Source organism: Pleurodeles waltl, chromosome 6 (assembly GCF_031143425.1).
Source record: "Pleurodeles waltl isolate 20211129_DDA chromosome 6, aPleWal1.hap1.20221129, whole genome shotgun sequence".
Classification (NCBI taxonomy): Eukaryota; Metazoa; Chordata; class Amphibia; order Caudata; family Salamandridae; genus Pleurodeles; species Pleurodeles waltl.
Genome location: NC_090445.1, coordinates 1105235375 through 1105252893, shown reverse-complemented (window position 1 = coordinate 1105252893; position 17519 = coordinate 1105235375). Strand labels below are relative to the sequence as shown.

At 41.5% G+C, this 17519-nt stretch overlaps 1 protein-coding gene across 6 annotated transcripts in view; it reads left to right on the top strand.

The window, feature by feature from the left end:
* CAMTA1 (calmodulin binding transcription activator 1) overlaps positions 1 to 17519 on the top strand; it is a 2488613-nt gene that overhangs the window by 1575780 nt on the left and 895314 nt on the right. The window lies entirely within an intron of this gene.

The window sequence follows — 17519 nt, the reverse complement described above, 5'->3', positions numbered from 1 at the left end:
GGAGGAGGAGGAGGAAGGAAAACAGTCTGCTGCAGAGCGGAGGGACCGAGCAGATCTCTGTTGGGCACACTCTCTGTGATGGAGAAAGTTGATGTGTTTGCTCTGTGTGCGCTGGCTAGGGTCAGGGATTTTCACGGTGGAGGAGCAGGAGTTTGTTATGCCAGAAGAAGGACTATTTTTCTGACATCAAGATAGGTGGAATGTATTTTCATTCTTTCCATTGAATAGCAACAGTACTTCGGTTTCCATGGCAACATACAACTGTAGTAATTTCTGAGAACATTTAAATAACATTTGTCCTCAAGGCAACGCTTCGTTGCACATTTTGGCATTACCGAAAAGTTACATCATCTTACTATGACATTGACATGACCAGTCCAACAGTTAGTATCCAAAGTCCTCTAAAATTTATTGTGAAAACCTAAGTTGGACATAGTATTACATTCCAAAGATATACTGTCCCACAGAACCATTTGCCCATTAAGGAAGTATGAAAAGCTAAATTTGTGATTTATTTTTAAATTAGTGAAACAACATTCATACACTGAAGCTGATTTTTTAAAGGCGATAAAACACATTTTGAAAATTGTCTTTGGAAAAAGTTATCCATACAGTTACTTTCATTGACACAATGAATAATGAAAACGAGTTCAGTTTTCAGAATGACTAGCAAATATTTAAACAATCCCAAGGCCCAACAGAACTTTTTAATGATCATTGTGGATAGCTTGAAATTGTGACTGGAGTTTACTTTCCAGGTGTGGTCGACAGATCCAGCTCTCATAGTCCTGGTTACTGGAGATCATCCTGTTGGTCAGCTGCAGGTGTGTTTAGGGCTGTATTCAGTGGTCTGGGTGACTGTTTAAGGCTAGATAGGACATGCTACAACCTCAAGGAAACACTACTTACAGACTGCACCAAGGTGTTCCGAACATATCTAAATAAGTGAAGACATTTGTACATCCATCGTCGGATGCCCTTAAACCACATCATCTCACCGAAACTCCACGACCTTAAACAGTGTTAGAGCAAGTGAATGCATAGATATGTTAGTAACTGATTGCTAATTGTTTTCAGTGATAAACATAATTCAAATCTAAGCATTGTCTATTTGCATTAATGCATTAATCCTGTCAACATCTCTTAACCAAAGGAGCATTTTTATCTGATCAGAAGGATGTTCTTCTCAGAATTGTTTTTGCTACATGGCTTAAGTTTCAAAAGTGACATTTTTAGTAGCGTTTTTGAAAATGGAGATAGATTTTTAAAGAAAGAACAGAGAGTCCTTGCATTTTCGGGAACTTGCTCCAGGGACAAGTCTGATACCACTTCTGTTTTCACACTTGGTGAAACTGACTGTTATCTGTAAGGAGCAGTCAGATTTGTCAAGCTCTTCTCCGTTTTTATTAGTCTCATTCTGTGTATCACCATACCTGAGCTCCAAAATGTGATGGCCGTCTTGCGACTAACCTCCAGAAAAACATTCAACAGCTCTTTCTGATTCTAAATTATTTGATGCGACTATTTTGTGTACTGCATGCCAGGATGTCTATGTGATAGTTGGCTTTTCTTAATGTACAGAGCGTATTAGCACTGGTGCTGTATGTCTCAAGGAAGTCCACATCTTACATTACGATGTATACATTCCAGAGAAAATCGTTTTTTTTCCACAGATTATCGTGCGTAACAACGATCAAATGACACAAGACAAGCAAGAGTCAGTGCATTTTCTGTCAAAAAGGCGTTTTCAAAACACTTACAATCAACATATCAAAGTTATATCAAAGAATATAACCAAGTCAGTTATCAAGGCAGTACATAATTACAACAAAATTGTAAATAACACACAAAAAGCACAAAGTACAAAAATCAAAACAAGTATCGAGAAAAGCAAATACAAAACATAAATAACAAAATCCAAAGACACAGATCAATAATAAAATAAACATTAAGGAAAGGAAAACCAAGCAAAACAAAACAGAGAAATAAAGCATATCTAAAACCTGCCATGTTGAGACAATTTTGACAAATACTTTTGTTTTAATGTTTCTTGGAAAGCTCAGGGATTTCACAGCCAGTCAATCCTCCTGGTCAAGGGCTTGAATCAAAACTTCAATGAAATAGAACGTCTACCCTATTCAATTATTCCAGGGTAATGTTATCACACCATTGGTCTGCTTTGAAGGTACCTGTTTTCAACATAAGGACGTTCTTTCAAGAGCATCACTGCCCTGCCAAGAAATGAGAACTATGACAAATAGTGGTTAAACTTGAAGTGCACCAACAGCTTTACCCTATTCTCCTGCTACAACATTCTAACTTTTACAATCTTAAAATACAATTTTAGTTATGGAATTATCTAATCCAATAGGACAAGTCATTTTCCAGTGAATATTCGCTAACATATTCCAACGGCAACACTTCCAAAGAGTTCTGTATTTATTTTCTCACCACCACTGAAAGTCTGAATAGAAAATCTAAGCACTTGCTGTCTTCTTTGAAAGTAGACCCAATTTCTCAATGCTACCTCTCAAAAACGGAAAAATCTTCTTCCTAATTACTCAGAGATAGCTCTTTGCAATTAGAAATCTAAAACATATCCAACTCTGGAATCCTGGGTTCCAGACGTGGACATCCTTGTAACATTAGCGAAGATATTAGTGCAGCGTAAGAGGTAGACAGGAGGAACATTTCGATATGGATTTCCTAACTAAAAGTTTACTTAGAACAGTGGTCTTCAAACTTTTTAATGCTGCGCCCCCCCAGTTGAAAAAAAAACCACATTGGGCCCCCCTCAGAATTTTTCACAATTATTTTAGAAAGATGGCAATGTTTAAATAGGTCTAAACCTATTTAAACATTGCAGTTAAGTACTGTTACCTTTTTAAAAATGCAATAACATGCTTCTGCTTAAAACAAAGGCATGTTATCTGCATAATATTTCTTTTAGCCAGAGTTTGGCGCCCCCCCTGGGATCACTTGAGGCCCCCCAAGGGGGGCCCGCCCCCCAGTTTGAAGACCTCTGACTTAGAATAATGTGTCAATCAAATGTTTACCTATTCATTCTGTCCTTTTTATTTCCTTTCCTTCCCATGTCTTCTCATCTTACCTAACTATTTCACATTACTGTGTATTCAACAAGTAAGGAATGCATATATATATTATTATACTATATATATATTCACTAACAAAACTAAAGGCTACAGGGACGTTATAGTTAGGTTCACATTTTAATCGTACAAAACCTTAGAAATTCACCAGTTAGAGGTATCTCAACTAACTATAACTCGTGCCCTACGGTAACTGTAACTCGCGCCACCGCCATGCACAGTTTTTTTGTCAAAACATTTACTGAAAATATTACACTGATATTATGAATGATGTTATCAGAGATGTCATAAGTGCCATAATTTGTGAGTAATTACTAGTGCGTGGCGAGGGTGTGAGTTATAGCTACCTTAGGGCACAAGTTATAGTTAGTTGGGATAACTATAACTATAACTGGCAAATCTCCAAGGTTTTGTACATTTAAAATGTGAACCTAACTTTAACATCCCTGTAGCCTTTGTTTTTTTCAGTGCATTTCAATGTTTTTTTATAATTCTATTTCCAAACTATAATGTCCTGTAGCCTTTGTTTTTTCAGTGAATATGTTAATCCAACCACCACCACGGTTGGCCAGACCCGTGGCCAATCCCCTGTAAGCATCCAATCTTGCACTGTGCATGGCCTTCACTCATGTGCACCGGAAGTTTCCCGCAAGACCTGGCCTGCAGTCTGACCCTGCGGCCAACCTCCCTAACCACCCAATCCCATGCTCCGCATTTCCCTTTGGTCATGCATGGCGGAAGTTGTTCACAGCCTCTCTGGTTGTGAGAATAGGTGAGAGGGTGTATCTGAGGGTGAGAGTGGCTGTCGGATTGTCTGACTGGATGTGAGAGTGCGTACATCAGTGTTTTAGTGGGTGTGTCAATGTCTGCTCATCTGTGAGTGGGCGCATGAGGGTGTCAGTGGGTCTGTGAGTGGGTGGGTGACATCTGAGTGTGTGTGTGAGTTGGTGGGTAATTTTATCTGAGTGGGTCTGAGTGGGTGCATGAGGGTCTGAATTAGTGCATGAGGGTCTGAGTGGGGCTGTGAGTGGGTGCATGAGTGTCTGAGTGGGTCTGTGAGTGGGTGTGTAAGAGTCTGAGTGGGTGTGTGAGCGGAAGAATTGATTGAAAGAGAGACAGAGAGAGAGAGAAAGGAAGGGAGAGGGCGAGGGAGAGAGGTAGAGATAGAGTTTTTTTAGTCTCAGATGTATGATATACTTAGAAAGAGTTATTTGTTTCCAATTTAAAATCAAAAATGTAAACTTTTTTTAAACATAATATTTTTTTTATTTAGAAAAAATGTAAATTAGTCCAGGTGGACTCGAGTCCCTGAAGCTAAGTGTGATGGTCTGCATCCTTCACACTGAGCTACTGTGTTTCTTTTTTATTTCATCTTTTTTTAAGCCCTTTATTGGCTATCTGGGACTGCAAAGGAGCCCCCAAGGGCTCCCCTGTGGTCCCCTTTATTTATTTATTTATTTATTTATTCATTTATTTTTTTAGAAGAAAAAAAAAAAAGAAAATGCCATTTATGGGCTGCCTGGAACTGCAGGGGAAGCCTTAAGGGCTCCCTCACATAAGGTAATATATAAATACCATAAATTAATACAACCATGGCCACATGGCCTGGCCGCTGCCACGTGTGACCTTTAGCCATGCGTGGCCATGGTTGTATTAATTTATGGTATTTATATATTACCTTATGTTAAAAAAATGGAAATTCACTGAAAAAAAACAAAAAACAAAGGTTACAGGGACATTATACTTGGATTCACTTTTTACCCACACAAAGCGTTAGAAATTCAGCAAATTATAGTTATACTTATCTGGCAAAACTATAACTTGCGCAATTAAGAAACATGAGGCCATGATTTTACTTAACCTTTCCCCTTAAGGCAACTTTATACTGATTTGTCTTTCATTTACTAAATGCATTCATTAATTGATAACTAGTTGATACTAATTAGATGATTCTGAATTGTGAATCTTTTAACCTTTTAATAAACCTTTATGGTTTGAAATCTAGATAACTCGCAGTCTTCTGTGTGGAGCCTAATGTGGTTCATGTTCTTTAAATTTATTAATTTGATGCCTAGCCTAAGTTGTGAATTTCATTTCATCAGATAGCACTTTAACGGAGAGCCCCAAAGTTGTACAAAGAAAAATGCTGCAATAGGACTATGTTAAGGAAATCATAATTTCCCACATCCCAAATAGAAGTATTTTGTAATAGTGGCAGCGGTGGCAAGAATGTATGAGTATTACTTCCTGACAGTCTGACAATAGTCAGTTAACTTCATTTTAATACAATTCTTCAAAAAAGGTAACAATGAAACTTCTCTAAGCAATCTTCATATTTAGTAATCTGCAAAATAAAGAGATACATTGGCCCAGCCTGTACTCCACAGGTGCACTGTAAGAGCTTGCTTAAACATTCTACAGTTATCACTATCACATAAATTGAAATGTTTCTCATGAGATCCAAAACAAGGATGCAGCATGTTTATAAATGTAGATTCAACTTGTCCTAGAAATGTAAAAAGAACACATATGATATGAAACTTGATGGCAACTAGACGTTAGCCATTTTAAACACATGCCTTCATTGGCTATGGTCAATCTAAATGTGAATAATATACCGTTAATACATTCACATGTGCACATGTTAATGTGAAATAATTCAAACCATAAAATACGATAAAATAGCCTCATCAGTTTTGTGAAGCTGACTCACTTCATAATTTCATAATATTTATTAACTTTGCAAAACTTCACCTCAGGATCAAATTTCCTGCAAAAATGATTTGTAGGTTACAATTCACCATAAACAAAGGTTTTGCTGATCTTGACCAATTATCAAACGTATCCATAATGATTGTTTTACATTTCGAAAGTTCAGGTAGGTGGAAAATGTTTTTATAAAAACTTCACAGTGTTATTTAAAGTCAATTTTTGAATTGTTTCAGCTCTTTGTGAAAGCCAATTTTGAATACTGTGAACACCGCTAGTATTAGGCCTAGCTTGATTTTCTTTATACAGCTGGGCTGACATGCACATTATTATGTGGCTGTTCCAATGAGGTGATAGCAGGCCATTACAGGGTGTTAGATGGGCTAACATGCGCACTGTTATGTTGGTAGCAAGCCTGGCAGTGCCAAAAGTAAGATGTTGATGCCAAAGACTTTGTCAGAGTTAAAGTGTGATTAGAAGAAAGACACATCAGCATTCCTTCCAGGTTTCCTCTTTTGTTCTAGTGCCATGTTTCACTGGTAATGTTAGATCTCAGACAGTTCCCGGGCTTTTAATCTGCTCTCGAATTGCCGGCTAATGAAAAGTGGCCTACTTTGCATACAGTAAAAGACCCATGCATTTTCCAGTAAGGTGCTGTGCCCGTTTTTATGTCATTTCTTCGGGCAATTAATACCGGCATGCCCCAGATTTATAGGGCATGCGTCTCAAAGGTTAGTTATCTCACAAAGCAGCACCTAGGAGGTCCGTGCTGATGTGGACACACAAGCTTTCGGTTGACATATGCTTAATTATCCAATCTCGGCAGGGGACCGTTACCCAATATTTCAGACTGAGAATCAGCCCATGAAGGATTCTGTCATTTTTTCGTGAAAATTTTAAATCCATTTCTGTGTTTTTTTTCTGTTATCCACAAAAAAGACCACTAAGTGGTACACATTTCCAGATATTACCAACAAGCTGGCATCCCCAATTGAATGTGCCCATTTTGGTTGACGGAACAATGGAAATCGCTAAATTGATACTCCTTCGCCAGAGAGAATAGCTGGGACTGATTACTAGAGTTGGTCAGGACAGCAAAAGAAGCTTGCCAGACAACCGAACTTGAGATTTTGAGTACTGAAAATAGTAGCTTACATCAGCCTTGGCCACGTTTGTGCGTGGCCCAAGCTTTCAATGTCCTTTTGAAAGCCTCCCTAACCCTGATGCCTCCACGATCGCTGAAGCTTGTCCATCTCTGGAAATGAGGTGCCACCAGCTGAGTGGTCGACATCCTACTGACTAATTTGCCTTTTTTAAGCAGCAAAATGCATCTGCTAGGAAAAGAGTGCTTAAAAGTTATATTTATAGACAATGCAGCGAGGGTCAGGGGGCCTGTGAAACAATTCTCTCATACAATGTGCCATGATTTTGAACCCCCTGTTAAGCCCCGTGTTCTTCTCACTACCTCCCTTTGCCGACTTCTGTCTGATGCCTACCTCATCCCCTCTCCTGTCCCCACCCTAATACTCCTCCTTCCCTTTCCTCTTTCCCTACTGGTCAGATGCCTAAGACCAACTATTCATGATGCACCATCTCTCTCTCCCCAGAGTGATACTACCATATCGGGAATGACCAACTCTCAGGTTCCCTGTTTTCTATGCTTTGTCCCTTCCTCAGTGCTTCTAGATGACTTTAGGTTTATTCCACAAGCACTACAAGTCAAAGACAGCTTTGATCGCGAACATTGAATTTGCACACTGAACAAACACATATCTTGGGCATACACCACCCATTGAAAAAAACACGTGCATTTACTGAAGCACTGTGTGTGAAATGATTTGAGAAAGTTAAATTTTGCCAATCAGAAACAATTAATTGAATTCTCAAAACATGTCAATTGCATGCACTAGAGACACCTTCTATCCCCATTACGATATTAGCTGTCATTTAGCTGCATCCAGAATGATTGTTTAGAAGTTGTAAATCAGAAAATCGTCCACAAAACTGTCATCCTAGCAGGAGTGGTGGACATCAGATTGGAAGCTGGGATGGCAGGCTAGAAAAGCAAATTGGGTTGAAGTGCAGAGAGAGGGTTAAGGGTGGGATTGTAGAATAAGTAAAGCGATTAAGAGTCATTCCCGAATATTAGGCCAAACAGCACTGGAAATGAGAGGAGTATTGGGTTTGTAGGCTGAATGCTTAGGGGAGAATAGCCAACAAAGTGAAGGCAGTGGCGATGAAGCTATTGATGGTGGGAGTGGAAGTGTCAGCATCAAGGTTAGGAGTTATTATGGAGTGGAGGGCCAAAAGAGAATGAATGCAAGGCTGGACAAAATGTAAAAAGGCTGCAGCACAGAGGAGGGCCAAGGGCACACAGCAATAGCAATTCGGGACAAAGGAAAGTGGGTTGAGAAGGTATAAAGGGTAAGAGTGAGCACAGTAGGGGAAGTGTCAGTCCAAGTAGATGAGGGGGAAACAGTACTAACTGGTGCAGAGTGGGGGTGGTAAGCAGCTTATCTATAAAGGGATTGTGTGCAGGATTGCATGGGTAGGTCAGGGACACCTTCTTAGGAGGAAGGCAGAAAATGAAGGGAAAGAGAAGGAGAAGGAGAGTGGGGCGGGTCCCCAGGAAGCGAGAATGGAGAAAGAGATGGTAGCGGGTCAGAGAAAAGAGGAGGAGTAGAACAGAGTGAAAGGCATACCTGCTGGCTTTTCATGGGGTTTCAGGGATTAGAGCAGGAGTCTTCAAACTGGGGGAGGGCCCCCTAGGGAGGCCTTAAGTGATCCTAGGAGAGGCGCCAGGCTCTGGCTAAACGCATAATTATGCTAATAACAGAGCTTGATTTAAGCTACATAAAATGAGCAGCAGTAAACCCCGATGTAATGGGGCATCACTAACATGTTTTGTCATTTATATCCAAGCTGGGAGAAAGTGTCAAAAGGGTAGGATCTCCAACTACTCTTCAAAACCCCACCCTCACTTCTAATAATCACACCGTGGATACTTTTACATGTTAGTAAGGCCTGCTTGACCAGAATAGTATGTTTGGCATCATGTATATGACTGCATTTTTAAAACAGTATTAGAACTTAATTGCAATGTTTAAATAAGTGTAGATATATTTAAACATTGTCTATCTAATAGAATAAATAAAACAAATTCAGAGAGGGGGCCCTATGATTTGTTTTTTTCATGGGTGGGCGACATTAAAAAGTTTGAAGAACATTGGGCTAGAGAGATGACAGTGGCCGGAAGTAGTGCTGATGATAGTGGAGTAATTCAGTTGAATGGTTGTTGAATGCAGGAGAACAAGGAGGGAATTGGGTTATTTTTCAAGCTAGTAATAGATATCCCAAGTGTCGAATGGTGGTGAGTAGGGATTTTCCTCAGATTTTAAGAGGCAGTGCAAAAGGCATACTAGTTCATGAAGAAGGAGGGCCTTGGACCAGTTACAGCTTAGTGAGGTAATGAAGCCCAAGCTCGTGAAGTGGGAAATGAGCCTCAGGGGTATGATATCCATTTGTTTAGGATTGGTGTTTAGGATTGGTGCAGCATCAGAGACAGCAGCAACTGCAATGACACCTAACTGCACCATGAAGATGGGACAATGCGATTCCAAGTTGTAGCCATGGTACAACGGGTTACTGGAACAGGTGCAGTGCTTGAAATCTTCCGGCATGGATCAGCAGTGGCAGTTGTCAGGAAAGGGCCTTTGGATATTGCCCAAGGATGGGTTGAGCTTTCGGAGGATACAGGAGATAAAAATAGGTCATCGCTTGCTTACGCCCATGTACTTGTCTTGCAGTAAGGGGAAAAGCTGAGGGAAGTGGGGGAATAATTCTCAAGCCCTTCTTATCCCTGCCCACTTTACTTCCATAAAGACTGTTGGATGAGCGGTGGGCAGATGGGTTCGTCCTAGTCAGTCGAGGCTCGTGGGGCACATAAGGGGCGGGACGGCATGCAGAGGGGGAAGGGGGAATAAACATTAAATTAATTTAAAAAAAACAATTACCTGTATGCCGCTGCGCTGCTCTGCTCCTCTGTCTCCTCTGCTTCGTTGCTGCAGGCACAGGCTCCCAGCCTGCCCTGCAGCCAATCCTGGCTCAGAGCAGCATCAGGATTGTCTGGGAGCGCACAGCCAGGGTGTTCCCAGACAGACTGGTAGCCTGTGCATGTTCTCTCCAGCCCCGCAACACAGTGCCGAACTGGAGAGAGCACAGTGCGCATGTGTGTTTGACCGGACTGAGATGGCCGGCCAAACATACATGCGCACTGAGGGGGAGTGCTGTGCACTCCCCCTCACTGCTCGTCTCCCCCATGACCCCGCCCCTTTACAAGAAAACGATAATAAAAACAGGTTGTTTTCATTTTCTTGTAAAGGTTTTACAGCTGCCGCTGCTGGCAGGGGGTCAACGCTCCTCCGCCCTAACGGAGGAGCCGCCCCTGATCTTAGTTCTACTCATTCCTATGTTAAGTAGAATGCACAATGTTTTAACGGAGTCTCCCACATCCAGCATTCAGCTTTTGACTATATTTGGATAATATTCGCATGTGATAAAATCTGAACACATCGGTGTCGGATTTTATCCATGCAATAATTATTGCATAAAAATACCGGACCACTTGTAATGAGGGCCTCAGAGGTGTTTTGTATACTGTACATAACTGTATACAGACTCTTAAACAAGTGGTTAGAAACTTTAGAAATGTTGTGCTTTATTGGAAGTTATAATGCTACTGGTGTTTCAGCTGCCACCAGAAGTGGTTGTGGATACACAACTCTAAATGGGCAACAACAGCTATGCAGCTTCTGCTGTAGAGGGCTGTGACTGTCAGGCAGGGTTGTTGTTACTGTGACCGTCAGACCCCTGGGGCAATGCTTAATTTGTGCCACGGACTGGGAGATTTCTCTGAAGGTCATTGTAGCTTTCATCACCTATTGTTCGTGCCAGCACAGCCAAATAATAACAAGAACGGTTGCTGTCGTAAAACTTGCACAAATGTTGTGTTATCTTTTGTGTTTGTGGAATAGTGCCTTAATAATTTTAAGATTTGCAGCCAGGTTGTCCAGTCAGGGGAATGAGGTGAACCTTGACTCGTTGCCTAACAATTTCCCTTGACTGGAAAGGCCTAGGAACAAGACCCCATGTTCTTCCCAATCAGGGTCTGTACTGTCCAAGCATTGCTGAGGCTGGTCTGCTCCTAGCCATTGTACAATTGATTTTTCTTGGATGTGCAACCCTCAAAGAAGTACCTCAAAGAGAAATAAAGGTCGGAGTGTTTGAAGTTTCATAGCCTAACGGCTCACAGCTCTGTCATTTTTTAAAACTAAAGCTGGTGCAAGAAAAAAGAAATACAAGACTGTTCTGGATAATGGGTGCTTGAACTCCCACCCATCATGGCCATCTGCATCTGGAACAACGTCCTTTAAACAACAGGAGCACCCCAACCAAGCTCTCATTTATAAAAGAGTTAAAGGCGCGCCTCTTCATAGACTAGCATAGGCAATGACAATAGGTCTGGTTTTAAAGGAATGTTGTATGGTAATGGGAAGCATTACAGGTAAATAGCAGAGGAATTAATATGTATTTGCATTGAATAGAAGAACTATAGAATAATATTGGTATAGGTTAAAAAGTCATGTGACAGTTACACTGTGTTGTTGCCAGAGAAAGACAAACACCATAAATTGTCTAGTTAACTATGTCACTTCAATAGCATTACAATGTCACATGGATGCCCCTGAACGTTGAAGCTCAGGCAGCTGGACAAATACAATAATGTCAGCTGTGTGAAGAGCAAGCACTTTTTTGTGGAAACTCCGAACCTTCTGCCCGATCAAAACATATACTCCTGTCTCCCCACATGTGGGCAGAGCCAAAGCCCCTCTCTTGGTGATGGTGATACTCACAAAACTGTCTGGCGATAGATGCGCTATCAAGCCAGACCATAAAAACTACATCTCAGTGCGATAACAGTATACCTCTGTACCCAGACCACAGTTTCTCGAATAATCAGTCCTCAACTGTCTGCTTCCCTCTGATCCTTTATGGTGCAGCTCTCCCTGTTGGCTCAGTTACTGCTTTCCTTCATACATTCGCCGGACAACCTCGGTCTCGTTCCTGTTGCCCTCCTTAACATATACTGGTGCTCCCACGAAGGTGCAGCCTGCCTGCCACTGTCTCCTGTTCCACTATATTAAACAAGCAGAGAATGCTTGGGTTGGCTACATTCTCCACAGGAAACCAGCAGACTCCACAAGGGCAGTTTCCATTACAAACTTTTTTGCTGTACAAAAACAGGGAAATAGTCTACTTCAAGTTGGTTGTAATGCCCCCATTTTCCATAAATATGCATGCTTGCTTAAAACTTCACACTGCCACCTCAGACGGGAGATCTGCAGGAGCTCAGATACGATTGCACACTTTATATGCCACTGAATAAAAAATGCATCCAATTCCAGAATGGAGACGTCTGGTGCCATGACATGGAAAGTTCTATCATTACTTGCTGCAGCCATGAAAGATAAGTGAGGTAGGAAAAGGCTGCTCTTTCAGCAGCATATTTCCTTCATCAGTTGCTAGTTGGAGCAGCCTCTAATTACCATGAAGTCTTTTTTTTCCAAAAGGTCAATTAGGACCCTCAGAGCGCAAAGAGATAACTGATTGTTTCTGTGCTGGAGGAAGCTCTTGATAGCTCTGTGCTCATGAGACCCACCTTATTTCGGATGCAGCTGTATATTTAGTGAATCCTGAATACCCTGTGGAACCTTTGATCTCTCTGGAAATCCCTCCGCACCACAAGCTTCAAAAGCACCCATTGAAAGTTTAATCACTGCAACTCTGTTGCTTTGATAGGCGGCTAGTGCCCATCTTGTTACCTGAATAGTCAAACGGTTTGAGGCAGAGAAAAAATCTTGCCGCACAAAAATATGAAAACATAAAACGTTTTCAAAAGTATGATTTATAAATAACTAGAATCATGCTTGGCTGTCCACAAATAGTAAATAGAGCCACTAAAAAACCTTACCTGTCTGCCGCCACCGCCTGCCTCTCTCCTCTCTCGATGGTGTTGGTGTCCAAGAGGTCCTGGAGCACCAGTGCAGACTCCCCTCGCAATCCTGGTGCTGCTCTCATGCTATATATAGCATAGCATAGAAATATAGCATGGGAGCAGCGCTAGGATTGGTCTGAGCAGCTTGGTCTGCTCAAACTGTGCACTGGAGTCTGTGCTGTTTGTCCAAACCCAGCTGTGCAACACCGCCAGGTTGGAGAAATCTAAGTGCGCATGTCAGTTTAGCTGGCATAAGATGGCCGACCAAACTGACATGCACACCTAAGTGCACTCACTCTACTCCTCCTCCCCTCTTTCATAGCCCAGAAACGCCACTCTCTGCATATGCCGGCTCAGCCAGCATCTGAAAAATAAAATGATAACCAAATATCGTTTTATTTTTCAGGCGCTGGCTCTTAGCTAGTGGAGCAACACTCCTTCACCATTGCGGAGGAGCCGCCCCTGCTAATATTCATATACCTATTTTTTTACCAAGCCTAGTAAAATGTCTTATATATCGAACCATAATGCTGTGTATTAAAACGTAACATAATTTAGGTTGCTGTACATCTAAGTGTACGCTTCTTAAAAGTTTAGTAGAATTAATGGCACCCTTGTTGAGGTCTGTGCCTTATAAATAGTGCTAAAATCATGGTATGTTCTAGCTGCAGGAAACCACTCCTTTTACTTGGTTTCCCCAATTTTTATTTTGGTTGTTTTGCTGGCATGTTTTGATCTGTGTAAACTGAAAAGCTGCAAAAACCTTTCCAGGGCATGATCTGAACCCATAAAACATGGTGCTTAACTGCCCACCTCCAACTGGTATATTTCAATTTTAGATAAGGCCTCAATAACTTGTTGATGCTATTTTTAATCATCAAATAGATAACAGACAAAGTGCCTTCGTAGTATGGAGGGATGAAAGTGCCTTCGTAGTATAGAGGGATGTTATCTTCAAGGACAGATGAGGTAACATAAACAAAATCACCTGGAAATTAGACAGCGTTAAATAAGTCATAAGTTTCAAAAAGGGAACATTTTTGAGAAATTTAGAAAAATATTCAGTTTTATTGAGCAATTTAAAGTATAATACAGAACGATAAATAATAGTCAAAATGCATTGTAAGTCAATATTGACAATTTACATAAGGCCCAATCAAATGTAGTAAAGAGTATGACATGAAATCAAGTCTCAAAGCAAAAATATTCTAAATAAGAAACAGACTAACAAGAGTCTGCGTTTGAAGAAGTGTGGCAAACCAGACGTGGCCTACCTCCAAATTCATGGCTTTTATAATAATGTTAACAACAGAAACCAATGTAAACTGCATAGTGGCATAAAGTGAACAAACACAGCAAAGATTTAACAAATCACAATACTGAGTTATTCTAGTCTCTAAATGAATATTATTATTTTGTTCTCTGACCTAATGTAAACGGTTGTCTCAGTATAAACCTAGTTACATAACACAATGGCAGTCTCGTATCATGAACAGAGCGCAGGCAGGAAGAGGCGTGAATGTAGCAAAAGCAGTGCTTAATTTGTGGTTGTTGTTTCGGTGCTGAGCACCGGCACTTATATTTGAGGGCCGGGGCTTATTCTTCTGCCTCAAGCATTTGCTGCGAGCAAAAGACACATATGGGAAAGACGGATGAAGGGAAAAACGAAAACGCGTCATAAAGGGAGAAAGTAAAAAGCTGCTAGAGTGAGCTGAAGGGGCAGTGAGTGGCTTTATATGGATTGAAGAGGCCCGAGATGGCTTCAGGATTACGCCGCCTCAGTATTTCATGTTCACACATTTAATTACAGCAGCTGTGTGTTTAAGAGCAGGGCTTTGGGCACTGGCACCTTTGTATTTACAAATTAAGCACTGAGCAAAACGCTTCCTCTGAAACGACGAACAGAGAAATAAAATCACACTTACACATCGTGGCTGCTTTAGATTTCAAGATAGAGTTGAGGCCTAGTTATGGGCTTTGTTTGGTAAAGCACAGGAAAATGCCATACTACAAAGTGTAGCATTTTCATTGTAGTTGAAAAATAGCATACTGCTAGGCACTCAAGTTTAATTATTCAAAATCATCTCTATGAAAAGTTACACAGAAAATGTACAAGTGGCATACAAGTAAAATTGTTGCATGTGGGCTGCAGCATGGCCATTGTAAGAAATTTGGTTGTTGTTTAAGAGGGTATGAGCCCTTCTCAAGCAAGAGCCACATTCCTTGTTAGGTGGACTACAAAGCAATCACTAAAATAATTTGTGCTTAACCCTCTGGTAGTTTGGCACAAACGCGGTCAGCCTTAACTTAAAGGCAATATGTTAAGTATGTATGCCGTGCACAAACAACAATAAAGTGAAAATACAACAGAAGAAAAATCCCACACCAAATGAGAAAAATAGAGTAACATGAAATACATGTTTTGACACCAAAACAGCAAAAATCCAATCAGTGTAGCCAGAGATATGTTGTTTCAAAGATTTACAGGAAGTATAGCACCGAAAAGAGGAAAGCACAATTTGTGATTATCTGGTCTTCTGAGATCAGGTTAAAGCCGCAGGTTAAGGCCAACCATGACAACGGAGCTTGTGCTGGACAGAGGGACCACAATAGTTCAGTTGAAAAAGTTACCTTCTAAAATCCAGCAAGAAGAGTTTCATTCAGGGGGAGGAGGCCACAAGGAGCCAGGAGAGTGAAACTGATGGAAGTCACAGAAACGCAAAGAGCAGGCTGGGCTTCACCAACGGTCGTCACTGTAGCATGAAGATCCTGTTGGCCATCACAGATGGACATAGGTGGAGATTTGCATTGGCGGTCACCGCGGGTTGTCAATGATGTAGCCTGAAGTGCAGATCTTGGCCTTCTGGTCATCACTTGTTATTGCTGTAGTGTGATGTCAGATTCACTGGAGCTTTTTGTTGGCGGGCAGCAAGATCGTGCTGCAAATGGGCCGATTCACGGTCATAAAGAGCCCAAAACCTCAGGATTTTGTCTTTTTTGAGAGATAGGAGTACACTCTGATGCCATCCAAGGGTCCAGGACCTCAGACGGCACCTTGCGGGGGACAGGGACTCACTCTTGCAGAGGCTAGTAGGGCTGAGACAGTTCCAGTTTCAGGTCCAGGCATCAGGTCAGCTGGACAGTTTCAGGGAGGGATACAGATTGGATGCTCTGAACAGGAAGTCAATCATCCGACCCTTGGAGTCACTCAACCTGGGATGAAGGAAGCAGGTCGAGCCTTTGTTCAAGGCAAGCAGGGGAGGCCTCAAGCAGGAGTGCATCCTATAGTATCCACAGGTCAAGGAGTGTGCTGAAGAGTTGGTCTGAGTCTCCCCTTTTCAAACCTGGTGCCCTTTTTGAAGTGGGAGAAGCTTCTGAAGTTTCCCCCTACAGAGGCATCCGGAATTTACTGCCACCCTTCCATGGTTCCAGTATGTTTGGGGGCAGCGTGAGGTCCTTTGTGTGTGAGCCGAACCAGTGGCTTTGAAGGGCAAGTGTGCTAAGTGGCAGCTCCACCCTCAACACTGCCCCCCCCCTTCCTGCTAGAGATGGCCCATCCTGGAAGCACTTCATCCCTCTATTGCGATACTGTCTGAGAACAAAGAATCATGTTAGGGCAGGAACAGAACAGGCTGAAGGCACCAAATGGTTAGGACAAGAAAATGCCAACTTTCGAAAAGTGGCATGTTTCGAAACTGCCGCTTTAAAATCAAACTTTGCCCTTAAAGAGGATTTAGATTATAATCCCTCAGACACAAAACATGACTTTCTTACCTGCTCCCAGTTAAAAGTTATCACTTGGAATATTTAGAGATTTAGGGGGTTATTACAACTTTGGAGGAGGTGTTAATCCGTCCCAAAAGTGACGGTAAAGTGACGGATATACCACCAGCCGTATTACGAGTCCATTATATCCTATGGAACTCGTAATACGGCTGGTGGTATATCCGTCACATTTGGGACAGATTAACACCTCCTCCAAAGTTGTAATAACCTCCTTAGAGTCTACCCTGAGTGACATATGTATTAAAGAGGAAGGGTTAAACCTGTCAAAAGATTGATTTTGCCAGGCCGAAACAGCAGTTTAAATTTAAAACAGCACACATAAGCTGAAATAGCATGCCTGGAATATGTTTTAAAAGGCTACTTTCTGAGTGGTACAATCCGGGCTTCAGGCCCACTATAGTATTTTAATTTACGGGTCCTGGGTACCTGGAGTAACACTTTACTAGGGACTTAAAAGTAAATTAAATATGCCAGCTGGATGCAAGACAATTTTACCATGTTTAAAGAAATAGAGTGCAAGAACTTTTGCTTAGCAGGGGCTAGCAGTTCTAAAACCACAGAGTCCTAAAAGCCAACAAAAATGGGTTCAGAAACAGGAAGGATAAGGGAAAATATTTGTTGGTGACCCAGCAGAGAAGACCACATCCAACAGCAATGCACAACCCATAACAGAAATAAATACATGGCATTGGAACAGTGAAGCAACCCTGAATCTGCAGCCTTCGCATTTTAGAATAAACCACTTTAGGGTTGTATAAGGCCTACGTCCATAATTAAATAAGTCTTCTGTTCAATGTGCCTTGGAGTCCACAAGGCCTGGGTAACTCACGTTTAAGAGTAAGTTATGCGTGGTAAGTTAA